Consider the following 9,348-nt stretch of genomic DNA (forward strand, 5'->3'; position numbering starts at 1 on the left):
GCCTCCGGGCCTCCGGGCCTCCGTGCCTCCGGGCCTCCGGGCCTCCGCCGCCTGCGCCCGGGCTCTCCTTGGCGCTCGCCTGCCGAGCCCGCGGCCCGCCCCAGGGCTTGAAAGCCGGCTCGGCCGGCGGCTAAGCCTCATCCGGCCACCAAAACCAAAAGAGGGAGGCTGGGGTGACTCCATGCTGAGGTCCTCCGCTAGGAAACAGGTGACTCTGGAGCCGCTGGAGTTACAGCCTTGCCGGCAGCCCTGGAGGGACTGAGCGGACTCCCAAGCGGGCCACCAAATTCGCCGAGGCTCCTGCTTCCAGGAGAAGGGCCCCCGGCTGAGGAGGCGGCGGGAGGGGACTGTCGCAAACAGCTGTTCCTCATACATATTTCATTACACAATCAGATAATGCGTCCCACCACCTTCTCAATTATTCACAGATAAACATTTTCAAGACGTTTTGACATCTGTCTTAGTGCCTGCTATTAATTTAGTAATCACTGCAGTTAAAAATGTATGGGATTTTGCCGTCGGAGCACCTCCTCTTGGGCGCGCGGGCCCAGTGTTGGGCTGCGACCGGAAGCCTGGGCCCTCCGGGGGTGGAGACACCTTTGGAGGGGAGACGGCCTCTCTAGCGCATTGACACTGTTAATGGAAGGGATTAAATGGGGTATCTGGTTATTTTATGTTATTGTCGTAGGTGATGGTAGTCCCCTCCCCAACCTGCATACACCGCCCTTCCTTTCCTTCCCCAGCTTGGGACCCGGCCGCGTCCAGCCCTTTGCCCGGGGCAGCGGAAATGCAGAGCTTCTATCTAGGAAGCGGCATTCTACGGAGGAAGAGGCGGGCGGCCCCGGCGGACTCATTTGGGGAGGGGGGAGAGACCGAGGAGGGGGGAGAGACCGAGAGAGACCGAGAGAGAGAGAGAGAGAGAGAGAGAGAAACGGAGAGAGCCTCACACTATCACTAAGAATTCCTTACAACAAAAAACCCCCTAACAACACCGTGCGCTCCACTCAAGAGATCTCAAACCTCTCCGGTTTTGCCCTGAGTCCTGCGGCTCCGGCAGAGGTGATAAGGGCTTTTAGGAAACAGAGAAAAATAAATTCTCTCCAGCGACTGTACACGGGGCATTTAGGGCTATGAGAGACTGAACTGCTTTTCTGCTTGAGTGGTGAATGTTACAACGACTTTAGCTACCTACCTGCAGTTTTATAAATCATACAAGCAGAGCTTGAAGAACCTTGTAGAATTAATTGGTAAGTAATAACAAACATCCTTCACTCTAAAATGTTGACTGTTTTGAATTATTGGAAAGGCTCTGAATAAACTACTCAAAGGGAGGAGACATGCCCCCAAGGTAAAGGAGTTTGCTTCTTTGTGTCATGAATCTCAGTTATAGGGAATGGCAGTGACTCTGGGTTTGGGAGTGATGGTCTCCATATTCATTCCTCTCTCTTTCTGTCATAGTCTCTTCCCGAGAAGTATCAGCAGGTGGACTTTTATGAGGAAATAAGGAAGAACAAACCTGGGGAAAGAAAAGGGTCTTGGAAGAAACTGCCCTTCCAAGGAAGATTGAGTCCACCATGATTTTCACTCTTTATTGTTTAGAACATCTACAAGAACAAACACTACAATTTCCAGGAATTAAGTGTATCTTTGGGAAACAATTAAAGGACACAGTGTTTGTCCCCCAAAGGGAAGAAATCCTTCCCGACTCATACTCCTAACCCCCCTCCATTTCTAGGGTAACTACATTTGTTTAAAGGTGTCCTCCTGCCGTGCTTTCCAGACGGTTCGTCTCTTCTTCAGGAGCCAGACCTTCCTCTGCCCCCTGGAGGGTGGCCATCCGACTTGCTGGCCCAGAACGTCCTCTTTTTTTCCTCTCTTGTTTTGTCTAAACGAATCTTCCCAAACTTACCCTCTACTTTCAGAGAGACAGTTGGGGAAGAGGGGAGCATCCCAGCATCCAGTGTGCCTGCCTCTTCTCGGGAACCTGCGGTGGCTACTGTCTGGAAGGTTCACCCGGACCGGGCAGGCAAACAGAGCTGAAACCAAAAACAAGTGTGTGTACTTGCTGGGGCCTTTCCAGGAAAGCTACTCTGGGAATCAGTTCCTCCTCTTCAACCCCTCACCCCCACTGGGCCTGGACGAAGACTTCCGCCTGGGACAGGGGCATAGGGGAGGAGGACCTTCTCAATGTCTCACAAAGAAAAGTAGTTTAATAAACCAAATAACTCCGTTTTCTTTGGTGTGTTCTTTTGCAGACCTATTTTATACAAAGGGGACTGAGATAGAAGGGGAAAGGCAGGAAGATGTGGAGCTGAGCTAATGTTCTTTTTTAAAGACTAAATTTAGCATAAGAGGAGCGGAAGGGGCCCTCCGGCTTCTGGAACCTGCTCAGAGCCCAAAGTTCCCATTAGGTATCAGGAATCTCCTGGCAGTGAGTGAAGTGCGCCTCTGCTCCCCACCCTATCCTCCTTCAGAATGGAATCTCCCAAACCAATAGTAATAACAACAACAAATATATGATCCTGATCCAGATGGATCTTTCCTTGGTTGCCCTTTTCAGGGTGTCTCTGGCTCAGCTAAGAGCAAGGGGAAAGGGTCAGCTTTGGGGTGGAGGAAGTGCTTTTTGTAGTCTCCTGGACTTGACCTGAAGTCTTTCACCCAGTCGGCTCAACAAAGTTTTTGCCTCCGGAGCCAACGTCCCTCTAGCAGGAAGCCCTTGGTTTCACAGCCTGCGTCCTCACTTGGTCCACTCTCCCCGGGTGGCTGGGGTCACTCTGCGCGGGCATTGTGGCTTTGTCTGCATCTGGGCAACTGGACCATGCACTGGAATGATTCTGTCTGTAGACATTTCTTTTTTCCTCGAATTCTGTTTTTTAGCATTCCTATAATTCCACCGCGTGCACTCAGTTACAATTGCACGTACGGTCCGTGTACTCGCTGTCAGGTGACTCCGTCTAAGCCTGACGTGTGCGACCTGCTTGGTCTGCTTGGGGAGGAAGAGGTGTGCAAGTGCAAACCCGGAGCTTAGGGTGGGATGAGAGGTTAATACGCTTTCCTAGCCCCGGGATCCTCTAGGCCTCCCTTACACCTTCGTGTGCCCAACTTCTCAGCTTTCCAGGAACAGGCAGACCCTCCAAGGATCCTGCGCCCCGCTCCCTTCTGCAAGGGTCCAAATAGCTCCTGAATTTGGTCTTGGATTTCGGCAGGGCCAAATTGGGGGGAGGAGGGAAAAGGTGGAGGCGGGGTCGCTAGGTCTCCTAGAGGCTCGAGACTCCGCCCCAAACCCGGGCCACCAAATGGCCGGAAAGAGCCCCTGGATCCTGGGGAAGGTGCAGGACCCAAGAGTGGAAGTGACGGAGCATCGAGGCCAGCGATACGCGTGTTTTGGGGCGAAGCTCTCCTGCTAGGCCTCGTGAGAGCAGCCGTATCTGTAACTGGGAACTTGCCTGGGCCCGCCCCCTCTGCCCCTCCTCCCGCCCCCACCTCAGCGCTCTGAGCTTTTGCCGGCTGCTGGAGCTCGGGGCCCAGCCATCCCCAAGCACCCTGGGACCTCGCCGTCACTTAAAGCCCTTGGAGTGGTCTAGGGGGCTGGAGTGGGGAGAAGGGTGGCCAAGGTCGTCCGGTAGCAGTCTTGCGATGTATACCTCTGCTGGGAGCCGCGTTGCCGGCCCGCTCGCCTTCTAGTCTCCGGGGCCGCTGGAGGGGTGGCCTGGCGAGTGCGGGGATGGGGTGGGGATGTGTGCGTGCTCGCCTGCTGTGCAAGCGATGCACAGAGGGACCCTGTGGGGGGACCTGTGCGGTCCTGGAATCCTGTTGATGTGTTTTCTCGTGAGCCTGAGGGGGAAAGATGCGGACTTGCGTCTAACTTCAGGTTAGTTTGTTGTAGAAGGCCGTTGTCAGTCCGTCAGTCAGTGGGTCTGTCTCCACAGCGCAATCGCATAAAGTGAGGCCACCTCACCCCCACTTTCCACGCAGCCTACCAAGCCCGGCCAAAAGGTATGGCCCTGAGGCCCTGAGGCCTGGCGAGGAGCGGCCCTGAAAGCACCCCGTGTTTTGATCCTAAGACCCAAGATGCCCAGGTGCCCCCTCAGGGCGAAGCTATAAAACCTACATGGGAAAGGGGGACTCAGAGAGCTACCCCCACACCCAATACAGGGTGAAGTTCCAATCAAGGCACGAGTTGAACCTGCAGATCCAGCAGCTCACTGACCACCCAGCCAGGAATCTAGTTGGCGGCAAGGGAAGGAGGGATAGGGGAGTTAGGCTGATCCAGCATGAAGGTGGAGATGGTCGGAGGGGGCGGGGGAGGGGGGGAAGAAAGGTAACTGGGTGGGGATGGGGTTGGGGCAGACTCCGATAACGCCAGCTTTTCGCCCTGCTTTGAGGAGGTGCGTCGGGCTGTGCCGTTACCACACCCCCCCCCCACGCCGGAAAATAAAGCTAATGATGTAGTAATTTAGGAGGGGTGAGGGGCTGGGCGAGAGGAGGGAGGGTGGATGGGGAACGCGCTCCCCAAGAGCGAAGGCAAACAGCTGTGGAGGCGCTGCCCAGGGCTCAGGCTTCCCAACAGGTCAGCTAGACCGGGATCCACCCGGCATTTCGCAGGAAAGGGGCGGGGAGGCTGAGTGAGTGGGGGAGAGAGCCTCAGAAGAGGACAGAGGGAGGGAGGGAGAGAGAGAGAGAGAGAGAGAGAGAGAGAGAGAGAGAGAGAGAGAGAGAGAGGAGCGAGAGCGCGCGCCGCGCTGTTTAAAAGGAGACACTTACACTTCCTAATGAATATTTATCCGCCGCTGCTTCCTGCTCCCGGCTTCCCTTACCTTTCTGCAGGTAAGATCCTCCCAGAGCCCCAGCCCTGGGGGCCCTCCCAACTCCCCCAGTCCTTCTCCGGGCACCGGTGGCCGCGCGGAAGGGCTCTTGACAGCCGGGGAGCTGGGGAAGGAGGGCGACTCCGCTCGCGGCTTGGCTTGGGTGCGGAGGCTCGCGACCCGGCGCTTGCAAGGTCCGTGTGCGTGGGTTACCTGCGTGGAGTGGGTGTGAATGCGTGTGTAAGAGTGGGTGGCAGAGAGGATGTGCGCGCGCGCGCGCGCGCGCGCGCCTCTGTTTCCCGCGCGCTCCGTGGACATTTTCCGACTTTTCACTCGGACGCCCGGGATTTCTTGCCTTTGCCTTTCTCGGCTTCCCCCTCCTGCCGATAGCCCCCTCCACCTCCCCCACCCTATCCTCACCCCCCGGCTGCCAAGAAGCCCTTCTGCGGGCTATTGTACAGGGCGCGCGGGCTCCCCAGGGCCGGATCCCGGGTCTCGCATAAAAAAGGGTGTATAGTTGGGTTTCTGCCTTAACCCCACACACAAAGGCCGCCGGGCCACGGGGTCCTCCGCCCCCTTCCTGTCGTCTCCGCTGGTGAAATGCCTCGGTGTGTCCTCCCCTACTCAACCACCCCCACACCCTGCCACATACACCCGTTGGGGTATCAGGGCCCACAACGGAGCTAAGGGTAATCAGGACCTGGGGGTACTGGGTGGTGCTTCTCGGCTCCCGCCAGCCAGCAATCCTGAGCTGGAACTGGGGGACCGAGGACCCCCAGGGAGAGGGCGCCTCTCATCGCCACTACCACCATCCTCCTTGCCTTCACCCCCGGAAGGAGCACAGGGATTTCGGAGAGGCCCGGGGGTGGGGTAGGGGGGACCTGGGAGGGAAAAAGGAAGGAGGCCGAGGAGGAGCTGATAGTATGTTCAGAATTTTTAAATGGACTTACCCGGCCACCTGTTGGGAATCCATTTGGGGTTGGCTAATTCCGGAGCTGCTCCAAGTGGACACACAAACCCAAACCCGAAGTTGGAAAAAGAAAATTCTCTCCCTGGCCTTGCCCTGGCACGGCCAGTATGGCTAGCAGCTCTGCGCTAGGGTCAGGGAGCTGTAGCGCCAAAAGCAGCTTTGCCAGGTCCGCTGTCACCCTAGTGCCCTTCATCCCATGGCTCCGAGGCCGGGGATCTCGGAGCTCACGGACTCGGCGCTCAGGGCCCAGCGCTCGCAGTTCGGCTTAAGGCGGGACAAGCTTTCTAAGCCCCGCTCAGAAGTCAAGAGCAGCAGCGCCGCCGCCTCGGCGCGGCCTTTCATGACTCGGTCGCTCCTTATTCTTGTGCCTCGGCCTCTCTGGTCGCCCCCGGACAAAGCCACCGGAGCCCGACCGCTCCCTTCCCGCTAAATCCCCTTCGGGGTCAATGCGCTACCAGCACCGGGCCGCGCGCTTCTCCTGCCAGCGGTGTGACTCTTAAAGAGCCGCCCCCCCCTCCGTCCTGCGCGCTCCCCCGACCCCCGCCTCCCCGCCCCTCTCCTCTGGATCTAGCCCCCCACGCCGACGCCTTAGGTCCCTGCTGCCCCGACCGAAGCCTGCGGACTCCTAGCCCCCTCCCTTCACCTCCTCCCCTGAGCAGTTGGTGGGCCTGGCCTTAGGGCCACAGGACTGAGTTTTACCCTGCTTCGGGTCCTCTTTCTCTCCAACATCGTTCATCCCTCGGTTGCCCGCTCCTACTTTTGCCCTCTGCATGGATCAAGGCCTGGGCACCATCTTGCCCAGTGCAGAGATGATCCCTAAAGATCGTCAGTTTGGGCTTAAATTGGGGGGTCCTGAGATGGGAAATGGGGCGGGGCATGCCAGTTGAGCTGGGGGAAGAAAGGAGCAGACCAGGTCGACTTTGAACGCTCTACTATCCAGGGCTTTGCTGGTTTTTTGGCAGAGGGTAAGAGCTGGCTGGGGGTTGCTCATTCCTAGAGGTGATCACCCTGGAATAGGGTCCTACCATCCTGGCCAAGTGCTGTGTATCTGAGGGTGGGGGGGCACTTCTAGAAGTCCCAGGAACATGGATCTGCAAGAAGCCTGTTCCCCATGCCCAGTGCCTTAATCCCCCCTCCAAAGCCCAAGAACTGGGTGTGCAAGGAGGGACCTGTAGTGATGACTGTCCAGGGGAAAGGGCATGGGAAGAGGCAGAGAGGGAGTCTACTCCTTTTTCGGAGGACTGAAACACAACTTCTAATGGGCCTCCTTCGCTTTGCTGGCCAACCACGAATGTCACTTGCCCCACTGAGGAAAAGGGAAGTAGATGGTGGCTTTGGTCCCCCTTCCTCCCAAAGTACTCCCTTTCTTCCTCCCCCTCAGGCTTGTTTTAGTTCCATCTTGTCCTAGAAGCCAGTTGGTCCTGGACAGGGTGGCCCTGTTTTAAGTGCTTTTTTAGGCTTCCCAGACTGGAAGCATGATTAAAGAGAGACCAGAGAAGGCATGGTTCTCTGGGAGAAGGGGGCTGCTGGTTCAAGGTGGGCTGTCAGTGTGCTGACTTCCCTAGTGCCAACTGTGTTTGATTGTTTGGGGTCTGCGGATGGAGGGGCAATGATGGTTTGAAGAGTGCCCACCCCTACTCAATCAAATTCAATCCCTAGCAACTCAGTTCTGGCTCTCCTAAGGAGATCCCTGCCAAGATATAGGCAGCCTCCTGGGTGGTGGAGCCCAAAGGAATTTGGTGTGGGAGGGGGATAGAAAACTGACCCTCCCCTAGACATCTGTCCTCTGCCACCTCAACATTAGTCCAATGCATCCTTAAAGGAACCCGGGTAAATGGTTTGAAATTGGCCCTCTTGGGAGAGGTTGGCAATGCACTCTCTGGACTAGGACCTGAGGCCATAACCCTCGTCCCCAGCCCAAAAGACTCACAATCTCGAAGTCTCCCACCTCTCTCTCTCTCTCTCTCTCTCTCTCCCCACCCCTCCCCCCACTGGGTCACTATAGCCAGCTGGGACCGGTTTGGGCCCACTCTCCTGGGCCTGGCAGTGGGAGGTGCGGTGGCCCAAGACTGAGCCAAACTTCTCTTGTTTGAGGATGTGGGGGGCGAAGAGGCCTTCGGCGGGCGGTGGGGCTCATTAGGCAGAGTGGGGTGCCGAGAGGTGCGCAGCGCCGGCCCCGGAGGCCGCCTTTGAGCAGTCGGGGCAGCTTCATTAAGCAGCGCTAACAAGGCATACAAATGCCGGGCCCTGCAGCTTTCTTGCAACGCCGGAGCCTTAGCAGGGCGCCAAGCTAATGAGGGTCACTCAAAGGGGCTGATCAAATATTCAAATTTCCCCGCACGCCAGGAACTTTTATGTGCGGAGAAAGTTGAGGCAACTGAGCTGTGTTTACGGTCCCAGGCCACAATTGCTGTGAGCGCGGGTCCCCGGAGGCTAAGACGGGGGCGGAGGCGCAGGGAGGGAGCAGTTGTTGTTGTTGTTGTTGTTTTTCATTCAAAGGAAAGTAATCGGGGTCCTGAAGGGCTCCTCGGCCTCCCCGCCTACGTGCTGAGCTCCCCTGGGCCCTCCTCCGCCGCCGGCGCCTCGAGCCTGTTTGGGGCTTGCGGGGAGGCCCAAACCGCGGGCCACTGAACCGGCCTCCGTCTCCCGATGTCCTGGGGGCGGGAAGGGCCGTTGCCCCCCAGGACGAACCAGCCTAACGGAGCTGAGCAGGGCCGAATGGGTGCAGTTGCTCTAGCCGGGAGGCTTGCAGACCCCTAGGCTTTCCCGGGAATGCCAAACGCGAAGTGAGTCTCTCAGACTCCTCTCTAGGCAGAGTGGAGACCGCTGGGGTTGGGACTGGTTTTGAATAAATTCCCAGTAGGTCCTAGTACGAGAAAGACACTCTCCGGCTCGAATGCCCTTTCTTCCCGTCCCTGTACGCAGGCTGCCTGGCCCGGGATTACAGCAGAGACGACGGTGGCAATTTTGTGACCTCGGCCTGTAGGGGCTCCAAGTCTCAGATCCGGGAGTCGGAGGGGCCAGAGGGCTGGGGAGAAGTACAGGTCCCGAGGGCTGACCCTTGCACCCGGATCCCCACGCTCTGAGAGACCCAGGGTGCTGGTGACCCCCCCCTTACGCGCCCCCCCTCCCAGATGACCCCAGGCTCAGCTCCCTTCCCTCGCTCTGCCCAATGCCTCGCGCCCCCAGAGCAGCGTGAAAGGCGCCTGGGCCCCGGAACCCGAGGTCCTTCTGCTCCTACGCCCCTCTCCAATGCCCAGTGCCTGGGAATTTGGGAGGGGAAGATCTGGGGTGCCCCATAGCCTCCTCCCCCACACGGCCAGTGGGACCTTCGAGACCGGGGCCCTGCGGAGCCTGCGCCCCCAGCTCCAGCGGGAGCCAGTCCAGTCACCCGCGCGGGAGACCCGCCGCCCCGCCTCCCCGCTACACCCAGCTCTCGGGACTCCCAACTTACCGGCTCCGGGCGGCGGACACCGTGCTTCGGGCCCGAGCGGAGAGGCGCGGGCGGCAGCGGGGCCGCCGGGCGGGCTCCCTGGGCGGCGCGGAGCCGGCTTCTGCTGGGCGTCCCTGACA

The 9,348-nt window shown here is 58.5% G+C and overlaps 1 protein-coding gene and 1 long non-coding RNA gene across 4 annotated transcripts in view; one reads left to right on the top strand and one right to left on the bottom strand.

Moving 5' to 3' along the window:
• Nucleotides 1–1,575: 1,575 nt before the first annotated feature.
• Nucleotides 1,576–9,313, bottom strand: LOC115289773. Of its 2 annotated transcripts, none has more exons than XR_003907793.1 (3): nt 9,230–9,313; nt 4,818–5,018; nt 1,576–2,036 (listed from the first exon to the last, which is right to left on the bottom strand). It is a non-coding gene; the product is annotated as an uncharacterized LOC115289773 (long non-coding RNA). The 2 variants fall into 2 exon arrangements; XR_003907794.1 differs by having other exon boundaries at nt 4,765–5,018.
• Nucleotides 4,504–9,348, top strand: part of SIX3 (SIX homeobox 3) — a 12,020-nt gene continuing 7,175 nt past the window's right edge. For both annotated transcript variants that reach the window (XM_029937284.1, XM_029937285.1), the window contains exon 1: nt 4,504–4,570. The gene's annotated coding sequence lies outside the window, so the exon portion shown is untranslated. The remainder of the gene's footprint in view (nt 4,571–9,348) is intronic.

Source organism: Suricata suricatta, chromosome 4, assembly GCF_006229205.1.
Source record: "Suricata suricatta isolate VVHF042 chromosome 4, meerkat_22Aug2017_6uvM2_HiC, whole genome shotgun sequence".
NCBI lineage: Eukaryota > Metazoa > Chordata > Mammalia > Carnivora > Herpestidae > Suricata > Suricata suricatta.